Genomic DNA, 16,960 nt, shown 5'->3' on the forward strand with positions numbered 1-16,960 from the left:
GATTTGGGGCAGTGACAAATCTTTCTTTATATTTAGGTCTAGGAAATGTAAGTGCTCATATTCTCTCCAAAGCAGTTATCGAATAAATAAGGTTCCTCCAGATCTGTCTTAATAGATTCTTTTTAGCTAAGCATCTCTGCCTAGTTACTGTTGTATAGCCTAAAAAATCTGCTCTTCATCTTTTGATTCTGTCATTCTTATAAAAACAAACAACAAATCACAAAGTGCTCCAGACACCTTTGTACTGTCATAAAACATAGACAAGTGATTCTGGATTTTTCAGAGCAATCTTTATTTAGGTACATATGACATAAATAATCTAATAAACAGACATATTAGCTCTGATGCAATGGAAAGAGGCTCCGGCGTGGTGTTGTCAATTGTTATGGTTTGGATGTGAGGTGTCCCCCAAAAGCTCATGTGTGGGAAAATGCAAGAAGCTTTGGAGGAGAAATGATTGGGTTATGACAGTCTTAACAAAATCAGTGGATTAATCTGCCGACAGGATTAACTGAGCCTCTAACTGAAGGCAGGTAGGATGTGGCTGGATGAATCATTGGGAGGATGCCTTTGGGGTATATATTTTGTACCTAATGAAGTCTCTCTCTGCTTCCTGATCATCATGTGAGCCACTTCCCTCCACTGCACTCTTTTGCCATAATGTTCTGCTGCACCTGGAGCTCTGAGCAATGAAAACTGCTATCTGTGAACCAAGACCTCTGAAACCATGAGACTCACATAAACTTTTCTTCCCCTAAAATTGTTCTAGTCAGGTCTTTTAGTCACAGCAGTGAAAAAACTGACTAAAACATCAGTCTTGAGCTCTAATCTTCACTCTGCTGATTGATTTTAGACTCTAAATTAGGAGAGCTAATTAGCAATTGTGCATTATCTGAAACACAGGACTGTATTGAGGACATTGAGATGTTTGTGGAAATACTATTAACTTCTAGAGATGCACCAACAGATGCATCATAGATGCAGCATAGGAATGGAAAGAAAGTGATATACTCAGGCCCGGCTTGCCTATCAGGTCCTGGGTTTCTCTACCCTGAGGAAACACTGTTCCTTCTCCCTCCTTCACCCTCCCCTAAGTCACTGTGATTTGGCTTCCACTGGACATGCACTCCACATCAAGACTTTGCAAATCGATTCTCTCTGGCAGCAACTCTCTATATTCTACTCCCATTCCTGCTGACCACCTCTTGTCCCTCCTTCAAATCTCAGCATGAATATTCACTCTTTGGATAAACCTTCTAATCCATGAGTGATATAGGTCCAAGTAGACCCTCATAGTTTTGGTATTTTTGCTGTAAATTTTGCTGTATAGTATTTCTCAGAATTGTAATTAAGCAATAATTTCTATAATTAGTGTTATAATATCAGTATTTACCAATATAATTTCTATAAGATCAGGTGTGATTTTTGTCTGATGACTACAATCTAGCTCACAGGTCTTTGTACAGAGCCTGGATTATGGAAGACATTCAATAAGTATTTGTGGAGTAAAGTAATTTCGTTTGCTGTATACTTTCATACTTTTGCATATGCCAATAGATTTCGTTGGAAGAGGCTTCTCGCTGCTTCAACTAGGTATTTCTTCTTTCCTGAATGAATTAATTCAGATCTCCTTTCCACCAGATATTCATTCAGGTCCTAGGTAACTCTTAAATGCCCTTATAGTGCCTTGAATTTTCCTCCATTACAGAGGCTACACAGATTTCACCTGTGTTTTGTTAATAAGTACCAGAACAACACCAGAGCAGGCAAACTAGAAATTCTTGGTTGGAGTGCTGCGTATAATCTTTTAAAAGAATCTTTCTGGTGGTGCTGCTAAAAATCCAGGGTTAAGAACCACTGAGTACATTGTACTATATCTTCAACAAATTTACATTCTATCTCTGCCAGGAGACCAACTCTTTGATTGCAAAGACTTGTTCATTGGCCTGTCCTCTGGATATGGCACAGAACTTAGCATTTTGGTGAGTATTCATGAAATGTTTTGAATGAGTGGGTAGATGGGTGTTTGTTATAGGGAGAGAACATGTCAATATCAGGTGACTTTTCCCTCAGATATTGGTGATAAAGGAATGCCTTAATGAAGGCCATGATCCAACTATGACATGAAGGGATTCTCTATTGAGTGAGAAAAATATATAGTGATTGATTATTGACAAAATTCAAGATGACTTGTTGCCTCTTGGATAATAACATAGTAATTCAATCATATACAGAGTTTTTCAACAGTATTTGGTTGGAAGAGAGTAATTGGATTCAGGCCTATTATGAATGGAAACTGACATGTACAAGAGTTTCACAAAAAAGACAAACATATGTTAGTAGAATAATCATTGTATCTTCTTTTAAATCCCCAATATAGATCCACAAAATAAGACAGGAGATAGAGGGAAAAAAGTGCAGTTCACCCAAAAATCATTTGCCAGGAACCACCCTGGTTTAATCAGTATGGACTTTGGGACAAAGTACAAATTAATTGTTTAATGCATGGGGTGTTCTGCTGGCTTGCAAAAGATTGGAACCTTCCATGTTTTACAGTATGGTTATATAAACCTGTTGAACTCATATTTATGTGAATATATACCTTTTCCTAGGGAGGACAACGTATAAATTTCATCAATCTTTCACGAATCCATTTTCCAAAAAAGAGTCACTACTACAGGGAATTTGTGGCCCCTATTAAGCTTTATGGTAACCTCAGCCTGGTGTGAACCAGGTACATGCTTGGTCTTCTGATCCAGACTAAGTAGACCTAGCACTCTCAGCACAGTCTCACTTCAGTCACACAGTGATCCTGAGTCATCCTGCCTCCCTCTGTCTTAATGTTACAATTTTATCCCTCATGGCCATTCAGTTTAAACCTACCTCATTTGATTTAGAATTCTCCAAATTTGTACCATCTCAACTCTCTTCTTTGACATTTATTTCCTGATCACATATTTAGAATCTTCAAGCTCAGTTCTTTTGGATTATGTTTCTAATATATACAGAATGTTTCAGGTCATGATCTGTAAGAGAACCCCAGAGAACAGTAGATTTCACCAGGCAGATGGAATAAGAGCTTGTGAGTGAGAATGATATGAGTCCATCAGAGAAATGAGAGAAGATTCATCTAGAGATAACAGGCTCAAGGAAGGGGTGAATTACAAAAGAACTAGTCCTTGGATGGAGGTCATGAGTGACCTCATGTGAGAGAACTTTTCTGGGGAAGTACAGGTAGAAATTGGACTTCAGTGAGTTAAAAGGTGAATGGGAAAGAGCAATGAAGTCAGTAAAATGCCCAACTCTAAAGGGAAAAAGAGAGGGAGATGCTAGGTATTAGGCTGCTCAATTAATTTAGAGAAAAGCCTATATATGCTTTTAAAAGGATGGAATAAGGAAGAATATTTTAAAGGCAAAAGTATATAAATGGCACAGTATTCCAATGTGAGAAAAATAAATCTATTTTTAAAATCTTTATTCATTATTATTTTAATGATACATATTTGTGGGGTACAGAATAATAATTCAATGCATGTATACAGAGTCTATAATGATCAAATCAGGGTAGTTAAATCAACTCTCCATTCAGTAAACTTTCACATTGACATTATATTGCTCTCAAACTTCTCAGAACAGTATTTTTACTCTCTTCTTTCTCAGCTTCTACTTCTTCCTTATCCCCTGACAATCTTGTCTTTTCACTATTGCTTTTTCATATCCCCCCACCTGAAAAACGTGGAAGAGAATCCCCATCTTTTGCCACTTCTGTCTCACTCTCTCTTAACTTTCGAGATGTTGAAGCCACACTTGATTTCCTGCTTGATTTACCCCATCAGTTCCTTCTTTGTTTTCCATTGTCACTCTTTTCAAGTTGTTTGGCTTCTGTACCTAGTAGGCATTCACAACTGTGTGACTCCTGGTGCACAGGTCAGAGGTACCACAAGTGTATGGTATATTGCAGCGGTGAGTGAAGGTCAGATCCTTACTTTGAATTTCTTGGGTTCACTTTCTAGTCCATCCACTTATGCTCATGTGACCTCAGACAAGTCATTCACCTTTACAGTCAAAAATAAATATAATTTGTAGTTAATTTGTAGTTCATTGCAAGAACTCTGTGACTTAATGTGCTTAGAATACTACCTGACCTATATTGTTTAATGTTATGTGACCATAAAGAACTGTATTATTTTTCATTGTGCTAATTTAAATAAATAACTGCTTTCTATATCACCTGCATGTTCATAGATGCCTTTGTTTGAAGGTTCTCTATCTGCTTTATCCTTTAATCCAGATTCAGAAACTATAAGTATCTAGTGTAGAATATAATGAAATGAAAGGACAATCACCTCATAGTGTTGAACACTCCTTTATCCACAGCCCAATTGTGCTACAGCAGTGGGATGGGTTGCTAAGAGACCAAAAGAAGACACCCCGAAATGGGCTGAGACATAGTTTTATTGAAAAAAATGCTTGCGAGGAATGTCCAATGGCAGTGGACTCAACAAGTAGCACTTCCATTTCTCCTGGTGGCTTTGGTGCTTTGCCAGAATGATGAGTGGTGACCAGCTGGACGAGCAGCACCTCCATACCTCAGGATGCTTCGTCCAGTGGCAGGTGGCTGGACGGGTGCTTATCTTCCTCACAGTGCTCTGCTACACACCCGTCACTGTGCTTTAACATTTGGGACAAGGGAGAGCCAGTCAAGAGGGAGAGAGGGCAGAGATGGATCAGATTTGCAATAATGTAAAGAAAGGATGGGAAGCTAGCAAAAGTGAATCCAGAAAGCCCAACGAGCAGGGAAAGCATAGTGCTGGTTTAAGATAGAATGGTGCTGACAGTGTTACTAGTTTAGAGATCTAAACAGATCAACAAATATTCACTAGTAAATAAAACCAGAAAGACTTGGTAGCACATTGGATATAGGAGTTAGGAAGAGGAAGATGTCAAGGAAAAAACACCTACATTTTACCTGACTGGTCTTCAGTTTTTTATAGGTACCAGCCTTTACCCAAAACACAACTTTCAGGAATTCCTTCTATTTTGCTTGCTGGGATAATTATATTCCTTTTCTTTTGCATCTGGTTAATTCCTATTTCTTCCACAATCTCAATTCATTTCCACATTAGTGTCTTTAGCCCACAACTACGTTTTCTGAGGAATCTCCATTTTTCCTCAGCTCCTAGCAAAAACTGTGTGCAAAAGTTATTGAATCAATTCATGAAGAAATTATGACCTAAGGCTTTTAGTGCACTTGGAGCCTTAAGTCCACGTAGAAGTTCTTTCTTCAAAGAACTTCCCACTCTCCACCTTCTCCTGCTTCTCATACATTCTCACCTCAGCTCAAGTCACCTCTGACCAGGCTGCACACTGCTTGAGAGAAGGAATGCTGGTTTTTTTCTATAGTCCTCACAACTCCTAGTGTGATGTTTTGAATGTAGTAGATGCTCAAACACCATTCCGAATGAATGAAAGAGGATGTGAATAAATGCATGACCTGCTGTGCTTAAACTCATTCCATTGCTCTGACTCCTGTGACCCTCATGCTCTGGGCCACCTGATTGGATGTAAGGTTTTATATATGTTATGTTCACAGTTATTTGGAGCCAGACAAACCTATGTTAAAATATGAATTCTGGTTTTGCTGACTTTGTAACTATTGTTGAATTATATAACCACTTTAAGACTCAGTATCCTCATTTATAAAATGGGGATAATAGGAGTATGTTGTTTTCTCTTTATAAGTAGGAATAATAGGAGAGTTATTATGGGGATTAAATCAGAGGAGGCACACAAAGCGCTTTGCACAGTACCTTGGCATATGGAGAGCACTTAATACTCAATAAATGCTGGCCATTGTTGTTATAATGATAGTAATTGATAATAACAATTTATAAATGTTGGCTATTTAGCCCACACTGATTTTTCCTTTCTCTGAATTTCTATTGTCCTAGAGTCAGTTCTGCCCAGTTTGGCCCTCATTATTCTCTTACCATTGCATATGTACAGGTTTTGCCTCCTCATTTCAAGAGCAGGCTCCTAGAGGGCTTCTAACACAAAGCCAACCTCATAGTAGGGATGCCTTATGAACTTGCTGATTGGTTGATGGGTTTTGTCTCCAAGCTGCTGAAATGAAACTTAATAATATCACCAAGGGAAACAATTCAGATCAGGAGTGGACCCTTTTCTGAATCCTTGGAAAGCTAATTAAGGGAGTGAGGTTTGTGCTGTAGCACTAGATACAATGCAAGAATAGAACAATTAATGTTCTTGTTGGAATAAGAATGGAAGCCATCCCTTGTATCAAATGTGCTCAACCTAGACTCCAGAGCTTAGACAAGCTATTCTGTCTATAAATGCAATATCTACTCTGTTTTTGCAAACATTTGTTTGCTTTCAGACTAGGACTTCCTTCTCCGAAGCTGCAGATTTGTTTGCTGTCAACACCTGTGATATGAAACTCCTTCTTCATTCTGATGATAATTAAGGATGTGGCAAAGAGAACAGAGAATGAGCATAAGCATTCAGAAAGCGATGAAGAATATGTATGAATGAAAATCACCTCCTTCTTAGACTGAATTATAAATTCTCCCACAATTTGCCTTTTAGTATATATAATTCAACACATAGAAAACTTGGCTTTAAATGAACGAATGTGAGAATAAATTGCAAGAATAGCAGAAAAGAAGGAAGGAAACTACGGAAAAGATCCCGTGAGAGCTTGGGAGGGGTTTGCTCTCTTTTTCAAGCAACTACTTGTTTTAATTCTTCCTTCCTAATTGCTACTATCACACCATTTCCTCTTTCCTTCCAGCTCTGCTACTCTGTGCTGCTAGACCTACTTTTGTCTTCTATGATACTTCAAAAACATGGCCGGGAACGGTGGTTGGTGCATGTCTGTAATCCTAGCAGCTCCAGAGGCGGAGGCAGGAAAAGTTCAAAGCCATTCCCAACAAAAGCAAGGCACTAAGCAACTCAGTGAGACCCTGTCTCTAAACAAAATACAAAATAGGGCTGGGGATGTGGCTCAGTGGTTTAGTGCCCCTGAGTTCAATCCCCAGTACAAAAAAAAAAAAACCCTCATGTATGTTTTTCCTCTTTACCTTCCCAATTCACTATCACACCTCTAAGTTCCATGCATATTTTTTCTTTTTTTGTTGTTGTTTGTTTTGTTGTGGTTTGGAGATTGACCACCATAGCACTAGATACAATGTAGCACTAGATACAATGCAAGAATAGAAAAATTAATGTTCTTGTTGGAATAAGAATGGAACTCTTTGGATTCTGGACAAAGTTTTAACTCTACCACTGACCTACACTTCCAGAACCATCCCTACTTTTTTTTTAATTTTTAATTTTTGACAGGGTCTCATTAAGTTGCCCAAGTTGACCTTGAACTTGCCATCCCCCTACCCTTATACTCCCAAGTCACTGGAATTACATGCCTAGCTTCATGCTGCCTTAGTCAAGGTTATTCAGAGAAACAGAACCAGCAGATATATCTATAGATAGAGAGATAGATATTTAGATAGAGATGTTTAAGAAGCAATCTATTATGGAAATTGGCTTACTTGATTACAGAAGCCAAGAATCTCCCAGAATGTCACCTGCAAGCTGAAGAACTGTAAATGAGAAAAAGTCCAATTTTGCTGCCACTTAATAAAGCCAGAGACAAAGTAATAGGAGAGGGGGAAATGCTCTATTCAGTGGCTAAAGAATGGGAAAATGGGAGCTTTGCTCACAAATATCTTCCCAACTCTCAGGCAGCTGAGAAGTTATAGATAGAGTATAGGAATATTGAGGGAGAAAGAGACTAACAACAGGAGGTAATGTTCGTGTCTTCTCTGGAGACAGCTGGAGATCTTCCAGGAACTCACGTGTGACTTCTTTTTGTTTCTTTCAGGGTCTGGTATTTCTGGTCATGATTCTGATAGACTTGAAGGTGGGGAGAGTGATGAGGCAAGTCTAGGTTAAGTTAATCCCTTGTTACGATTCTGGACAAAGTTTAAATGATCAACATGTTTACATCCAAAGCTCAGTAAAGCCCGACCCAAAGGCTAAAGGCACCAAGGGAACAGACAAAATATCAAGGAGAGATGCCAAACCTTTCCATTCCATTCCAACCACCCATTAGCCATCTGCAGACCTGAGAGAAGAGTGAGTGTGTTCAACCTTCAAGTCACTTAAATGTAACCTAGCAACTGTTATCCCTAAACCCAGAGGGCAGAGTGTTACCTACAGCAAAGCTAGTGGGAGACTAATAATGTATATCACTCAGCTGTGTGATCCCCCAAATTAGTGATTTTTAACTCAACAAAAAGTAAGTGAAGCTACATGGCTTATTTAGGTTTTCCCGAAGTAAGGGAACCAGAAAACCCATTGGTGCAATTTAGCCTGAGTCCGAAGGTCTGTGAGCCAGGGGTGCCAATGATGTCACTCCTTTCTGATGCCAAAGACCTGAGAACCACTGGGCTGGGAAGGAGATGCTGGTGTAAGTTTTGCAGTCCAAAGTCGCAAGAACCAGGATCTCAGACGTCCGGGGAGTAGAGAAGCTGGATGTCCCAGCTCCACCAGGAGAAGGGAGAATTTGCTCTTCCTCAGTCTTTTTGTCTCATTTGGGCCTTTAACAGAAGGAGTGATGCCTGTCCATGTTGGCCAGGGTGGATCTTCTTTACTCAGTTCACTGATTCAAAAGATAAAGTCTTCCAGAAACACCCACACAGACAGACCCAGAAATAGTTTTACCAGCTCTCCAAGAAACAACTAGCCCAGTCAATTTTACATGTAAGATTAATCATCTAATCTAACACCCTAATATTAATGAGTATAACAATCTGCAGGAACATTTGTTGAACAATCACATATTAAGCATTTACTAAGTTTCTAAGACTGTATTAAATACTTACACGTTATTAAACATTTACTATGTGTCTGATCCCATGCTAACTACTTCCAGGTATTTGATTCCCCAGTACTACTATGAAGCAATACCACTTACTGCTTCTGGATAGCATGGAGTTGCTACATCCGCCATTTGCCACTCCAGCTAAGTGTTAGATCCTACCAGTTTCATTCCTGAATTTGACAGTTTCCCCACTTGGGCTGCCATTAAATCCTTATCTAGTTTTTTTTTTTTCTTAACATATTTGTGAGTCTGCATTTTCAATCTCCTCATCTTTCATTCACTCATATTTTAACTTTACCTACTCCCTATGGATGCATTCCTCCACTGTTGGCTTCTCCAATGCTGTTCTCAGCATCATCCCACACTCACCACGCTTGGTAATTCTGGTATTCCAGCCTTTAATCATGCACTGCCAGCCCTGTCTGCTTCTATCTTCTAGCCCAGAGTGCTATTGAGAAATCATCCATCAGCTGGGAAGACCTAAAGCCCTATGCAGATTATATATACATTTGCTCATCTCTTGCCAACCTCAACTGGGATCTTGCTGCTGCTTTGCAATTCATTTTCCTAGCTTTTATTGATTTCCTGGTATTTTCCTTGCCTATGGCCACAAAATGAAACTTGAAAGTCACGGGGTTTCAAGAAAAATATCTTTGGATTGGGAAAAGAAACTGCTTTCAATTCTCTACTCCTTTGATTTAAGGTATAATTTGTTAATTACAAAACTATAGCAGAAGAAGGGATAGATATCATATCATTCAACATATAGACAATGTTTTATATTTTACATAACTATTTTTTATATTTTTTAGTTGTAGGTGGACACAATACCTTTATTATATATATTTTTTTATGTTGTGCTGAGGATGGAACCCAGTGCCTCATGTTCTACCACTGAGCCACACCCCAGACCCTTTACATAAGTTTTTGAACTCTTTATTATAACTATGTACAACAGATGGGGGGGAACACCAAGAATAAGTAATGTAATTTGTTTTTTTCTTAATAATTATACTATGTTATCAACTCATGTGCTTATGTTCTACTTCATCATCTATAATGTAAGATTTTTGATCATAGAACAAAATAAGCTGGCATAAAAATGTTTCTGTTTGAACACTGATTTCAGCACATACTGTGTGTCCTTTGTCAAGTTACTTAACAACTCTGTATTCCCATTTTTTTCCTTCTTTTTAAATAAGGTTACATAATGGCAATAATGAAGGTATTTACCCTGTAAGGATGTGAAAATTAAATAAACTAATTCACATAAAATGCTCAATATACTACATAATAGATTTGATTACTAGAACCCTAGTAATCACAAAATAAAAATTACTGGTTAAAATGACTCATTGTTATTATTATTAACAAGTTGATAGTGGTTACACAATAAACACAACTCAGTTGGAATGCAAATAATCCACTTTTTGCAAATCAATACTGCTTCAGTATGGATGGATTTTTAATCCAAATTAGGACATTTTTGAGAGTTAAAGGAGATGCTGTAATATTTGTGCTAGGACCACCATAGTTCTGTGTTATCTCACTTAAAACCAGAGAGTAATTTCACTCTAGCATGTCATTTCCCAAAAGTCCAATTTAATAGTTCTGTTCCCTTCCTTTCCCAAATTGATTTTAAATATATAAATGCTAAACATCTGGTGAGAACATAATATTTCTTATAATTTTATTATCCAGCATCAATTATAATGCCAAATTATTAATTAATTCTACAATCAGCAATTGCTAATTGCCATTTACTCACTGGTATTCCTGTAATGGGTAGCTGTTTGTGCATGCCTATATATATAAGTAAATTCTTTTCCCAAATTATCTTGGGAATGGTATGGTGAGTTCCCCAGACAGTACAGGAAGGTCCAGATATCTGTCATCATTCACATGTGCTATTGTCTAGAAGCATCCATACATGTATATCATATGTTTGTATTCCTCCTGTATTTTTTTTTTTGTTGTTGTTGTTGTTGTTTTTATTGTGAGATTAGCCTTCTCTTTGATGGTCAATGCCAGATTCTAGAAAAAAAAGGTGCTGCCATGTACTCTTCAGTTAGGTAGAAACACAGATTAATCTCAGATAACAAACAGGTCTTACTAGTTCTATCTCCCCCCCCCTACCCCCGCCATCCTTTCTTTAAGCACAAAACACAATGAGGGCTAAATAAATATTTGCTAATAAATACCACCAGGCTGTCATTGAAAAAAAATTGATATAAACATTTAAAAATAAAGTCAATTCATTCTACTTTATTTTCTGTAGATTCATTTTCATTCCTGTCACGTTGAATAAATAGAGCAATGAATTTTGTGAGACTCCCTATACAATTTTCCTAAAGGGGTATTCATTTACAATGCCAAAAGCAAAAGGAAAACAAATGATTTTTTTTCCTCTCTTACATTGACCTACTTCACAGTGTCAAAAGGCCACTTTATTTTAATTAGTAATTTATTAATTTTGGAATAAAAAATGCCTTCCTTCTTCCCACACCTTCATTCTTCCTTGACACCAACCCCACCACCATCAAAACAACAAAAACAAGAGAAAATGAAGAGCGGCCTTTGTCTCAGCCCCAATTCTATTTCTTGTCATCACCGCAAAACCAAGGGGAGAAATTTTCCTCCCCACAATCTGTGCTGCCCTAAGGGCTAGTAAAAGCTTTCTATGAAGCAAAAGGGTTTGCAGATCCATCATAAGGAAATAAGAGATGGCAATCTTATGTTTTCCTACTAGCTTTTTGCAGAAATATGTCCAGCTTTCTTTCTTTGTCATTAAAAGCAAAATAGACCTTTTGAGGTATTTTTATTTGTAATGAAATATTTATTCTGTGTCCGTATAAATAAATCTACCGATCTGACTGATGCAAAGTCACTGCTGTGATTTAAATGTGTCCCCCAAACTCATGAAACTCAGCACTTGAACACTTTGAGTTCATAATGGTTTGTAAAGAACAGAGCATCCAGGCAGATGGTATGGATACCAACTCACAAATCCAGGAGAATCAACAACCCAGAGAGCCACCCCAACTTTCTCTATTAAACAAAATACAAGAACATCCACTGTTACACTGTTGCCCATTGAGATTTAGAAGTCCATTCTAAACCAGTTGTAATTCTCCAGCATGGAACTAACTCTTTCAGACCCCAGACTTCATCTTGTCAAGGCCCTTTTGAATTTCTCACCCATCTGATATATTTATTGTTTCTACCCCAAAGAAAATCACCAGTGAGATTCATCAGTACTCTGGCCTCCTGTCTGAACTTCTCTCCCAAGACTAAGCCAGATCCCCTGTGAACCAAGCAGTCAAAGAAGATGGCTCACCTAAGGTCTTGTTTGGTTTGACACCATTGTTCCTTTTGCATCAGTTACTGTGAGATTTTTCCTTCATGTTTCTTTTTTTCAAATCCTACAAGAAAAAATACATTTCAAATTAAAAAAAAAAAGACATCATACCTATTCTAGTGTGTGTTTTTATAGGATATATTTTGGTTTGAAGTTTCTCAAGGAAAAAAAGACTTCTGAGTTTCCCAGACAAGTTCTACTTATTATGAAGTGGCAAAGTTCACTAGATTAAACTTGGTTTGTTACACTTTCCCTCCTCCTTATCTCTACAGCCCTCCCTCATGTCCCTTCACCTCCTCAAATCCTGATTGTAATTCATGGTTCCTTTCTACAATGTCCCATAAAGGTTCACAGTTCCCCACTCACCAGCCTGTTCTTTATATCTCTGTCCTACTCACTCATTTGTCCATTCTGCAAATATTTGTTGAGCACCTACTATGTGCCTATCATTCTGCTAGATGCTTGGGGTACAACAATAAAAACATGAGCATGTTTCTACCCTACAATTGCATTTGGTGATGTGGAAGACAAGACAGCAAGCAAGCAAACAAATCAATTCCAAACTATGGGAATGCTCTGAAGAAATCAATGAGGAGGTAAGAGGGAAAATAATGGAGAGAAGGCCACTTAAGGTAGTCAGGTAAACCTTTCTGAAATTCAAAGGCTAGGAAAGAGCCAGTCATGAAAACCAAAGGTAGGCAGTTCTCAACTATTAATTTTATGAGTGATTTTATTCCATAAATATTTAAGAGCTTTGACTCTGTAGTCTTAAAAAGGTTTTAGTTTGGGGGTTCACATCTTGACTCTACAACCATATATTCTTGCAAAATGAATGATAATATCTAGTTCCGAGGTGGTATAAGAATTAAAGAGATAAAACCAGGTGTGGTGGTGCATGCCTGTAATCCCAGCAGCTCAGGAGGCAGAGGCAAAATTGCAAGTTCAAAGCCAGCCTCAGTGATTTAGTAAGGCCCTAAGTGACTTTAGCAAGACCTGGTCTCAAAAAAAAAAAAAAAAATCAGTCTGGGGAAGTAGCTCAGTGCCCCTGGGTTCAATCCCTGGTACAAAAATAAAGCATTCATGAGATCATGAGATCATGAATAAATAACATACTTAACCAGTGAGTATCCATTGCATTACTTAGCTATTACTACATAACAAACCATCCAAAACTCCTTGGCTTAAAACAACATGTACTCACGTGTATATGGTCAGTTGGAGGTTGCTCTAGATTAGACTTTGTTCCACTTGAGGTCTAATCTTCTCCAACTTTGTCATTCTGGGACCCAGCAGGAAGGGACAACAGCTTTCTCAAGGAAGTATGGTGTGTTTCATCAGCTCTTTTTGGTTACTATTGCATATACCTGAGGTAGTCAGCTTATAAAGAGAAAAGGTTTATTTCAGCTAACATTTCCAGAGGTGCCAGTTCATGATAAGTTGGCTTTATTTATTTTAGGCCTGTAGCAAGGCAGCTGATATCCTGGTGGGAGCATGCAGCAGAGCAAAATTCCCTTCTTGGCCAGGAAGCCAAAGAAACAAAGGGACCAGGGTCTCAAAATCCCTTTCTTGGGTGTACCCTCAATGCTCTAAAGACCTCCTCCTGGGCTCACTTCCTGAAGTTTCCATCATCTCCCATTAGCATCACCATTTTAGATACCAACCTATCAACACACAGACCTTTGGGTGACTTTTTAGATCTAAACTACAGTATATGGCAATGACAGAAATATGAGATCAGAGTAAAACATGCAATTATATTTTCTTTTCTTTTCCTTCCTTCCTTCCTTCCTTCCTTCCTTCCTTCCTTCCTTCCTTCCTTCGTTCCTTTTTTATTTTCTTCTTTTGATGCCAGGGATTGAACCCAAGGGTGCTTTATCATTGAGTCAATCTCTAGTCCTTTTGATCTTTTATTTTGAAACAGGTCTCACTAAGTTGCTGAGGGTCTTGCTAAGTTTCTGAGGCTGGCCTTGAATTTGTGATCCTCTTGCCTCAGCCTCCTGATGAAATTATATTTCCAGTCTCCTAACGTTCCTCTGACCAAAGCAAGGCATATAGCTAAGCCCAAAGTCAAAAGGCAGGGAATTATATTCAGTCCACCATTTATCCCAAACAACTCACATCCTAAGCCCAGCTATAAAGATTTTTTTTAATAACAATTGAATCTACCACAATTACTGTAGTTGATAATAACCAAACATGTTAGCTTACTCAGAAGTGTTTACATTTTCTTGAAACTGTTATTCACACATAGACATGAATAAATGGGATCTACAGCAAATAATTGCTATATAGTAAGAAACAGTTTCTTCTTATTCAGTAACTGGCAGAACACACTCTCCCAATCTATTTTTTATATATTTAGAACTTAGTTTTTTTTATTGGGTTTCTACCAGAAGGTCACACTTTGTATTTTTCTTTTAAAATCATTATTATAGAACCACTTTGGTTGAAAATCATTACACTGATTGATCCTAATGTAAGACTAGCCGTTCTTCAGAAGAGACATACATATGCATTGACCCACAAAAGCAGAGTATGGGAGTAACATAATCGATTTAATGTCTTTATGGAACAAACAGAGAGCTGAATGATTAGGTAGGTCATGCAAAAGCCTCATTCTAGGTAACTTCAAGCTACCAGTCAGACTCATTTTACAGAAGAGGAAGAAAAATAATGGAGAGTCAGGAACATAGGTAATAACCATTAGGAGCTGGGAGACTCCTATCTCCATGGTGGGTGAGGACACTAATTCCTGATGAAATCAGTCCAGCCAAATTACCTTGTATTGGCACCATGATGGTTCAGGGAGAAAGGCATCCTGCATGCCAAATCCAAGCATGAGAGCTGCCGTCTGTGGCTCACTTCACAGGCTCGCCAGAGCTTCAGAATCACAGAGGAGTTGAAAGGTTGTCTGGAGACGGAATAATTACTCCTCACACGCTGTGTTGCTTTTATAAAAGAGCCAATAGGACCTAAGGTGAACAAAATTGTCCAAGATCGTATTTGAGTTTTCATTTACTGGCCTTTGCAGACCTGTTTATCCCAGGGATGGAAATTAACTTGATTTTATAAGGTACTAAGCTGGAATCTTTTTATGTTTGATCTCAGTAAAGGTGCTGTTAATTTTCATTATTTCTCAACCATAAGAGTGAGGAGCAAAATCAGTATCATGCTGTTTAAATTCTAATTATGCTCCAGGAAATAACTTGCCTACTTAAAAATCTGAGTCTCCCTATCTCCCTTACATCCTCTTCCCCTCTAGCCCTGTTCCAGAGGTGTCTTAAGACTACAAAGCAACAGTTCTTTTTATGCTGAGGGAAAAAGACAAAACCCAAAAGGACATCTCTGGAATATGTGAGGCTTATACAACTCTTTTCTGAGAGTACTAATTTATAGTTTGTTTTTTTTTTATTCATTGCCATATTTTGGTTTCTTTATCCTTACAGATCGGAAATACATGTTTGAGTTGTTATGTTAATCTGGAAACGACATCCAGTGAGGATAAGGACATTTAATGAGGACAGTCAATGTGTGTTTGTGTGTGTGTGTGTGTTTGGAAAAGTTATGTGGGTGTGTGGAGTTGGAGATCCCAGACATAAAGCTGCAGAAATTACCTCTCATCAAATGAAGAAGAGACTGGTGAGCCATCTCAAGGAGCTTGTCTTCTCTTCTCAGGACACTACAAAGCTCCTGTGTAAGAAGTCCGAGAAATTCCTCAGAGCCTAATGAAATGCTATGTTAAAGGAAGGGCACCGTGAATTAAACTGTTTGTTTTGACTTTAAATTGATGTTATATATGAAAGGTATTTGGATTGGAAGGACACCTTGAAGACAGGCCGGTACAGAGGGGCTGAACATAATAACACCCACATTCGAGGACTCATCCTTGCCCTGTTAAGACTTAGGCTTTGTACCCAAATAATGTCTCAAGACCACTTTTCATGCTTATTGGTCACATTGAATGAAACAACATACTAACACAAACAAGGTTTTGCAATCAGTCACAAATCGGCCATCAGTAAATCCTGTCAGTTCTACCTCCCCAAACCACGTCTGGAATCTGACCACTACTCACTACCTCCACATCCTCAGGTGGGTCCAAGCCACCTGTGACTCTGACTGGATTCCGGCAGTTACCTAAGATCTCCCTGGTTCCCTCTTTGTCTCCACCTCCAAATCCCTTTAGTCTATTTCCTTCAGAGCAACTGGAAGAATTTTTAAACATGTCAGTCAAGTCATGTGACTTCATCAGACACTGTCACTACTTTCCCCTTTTCACTCAGACTAAAAGCTAAAATCTTTAAATTAGTCTGAGGATCCCCTGTGTTCTACCCACCCTTCAACCCCCGCCCCCCAGTTCTCTGACCTCATCTCCTTGCTGTTTACCAAGAGTCCACCTAAGTTCCTGCTTTGGGGGGACTTTGCACCTGCCATTCTCCTCCCCCAGATACCACACTGCTCTCTATCCCCCTGTTCCCTCTTCACTGGACACCTTAACAGTGAGGCTCCAAGAGCTCACTCTCTATGAGATCCAGGAATTCTTATACATAATCAACCAAGGGTCTTTTGTGATGCTAACTTAAAGCTGCCTTTCCATCCTTCTGTCTTTTCATAACTTCATAATGAGGAAGTAATTTTGTTAGGAAGTCCTGGACGACACCATTCGATTGACATTTCTAGTTTTTTTTTTCATTCTGTAG

At 38.4% G+C, this 16,960-nt stretch overlaps 1 long non-coding RNA gene across 1 annotated transcript; it reads right to left on the reverse strand.

Moving 5' to 3' along the window:
* Positions 1-3,460: 3,460 nt before the first annotated feature.
* Positions 3,461-15,194, reverse strand: LOC125611376. Its single transcript, XR_007341551.1, has 3 exons — positions 15,040-15,194; positions 12,240-12,324; positions 3,461-4,055 (listed from the first exon to the last, which is right to left on the reverse strand). It is a non-coding gene; the product is annotated as an uncharacterized LOC125611376 (long non-coding RNA).
* Positions 15,195-16,960: the final 1,766 nt, after the last annotated feature.

This window comes from Marmota marmota, unplaced genomic scaffold (genome assembly GCF_001458135.2).
Source record: "Marmota marmota marmota unplaced genomic scaffold, marMar, whole genome shotgun sequence".
NCBI classification, from domain to species: domain Eukaryota; kingdom Metazoa; phylum Chordata; class Mammalia; order Rodentia; family Sciuridae; genus Marmota; species Marmota marmota.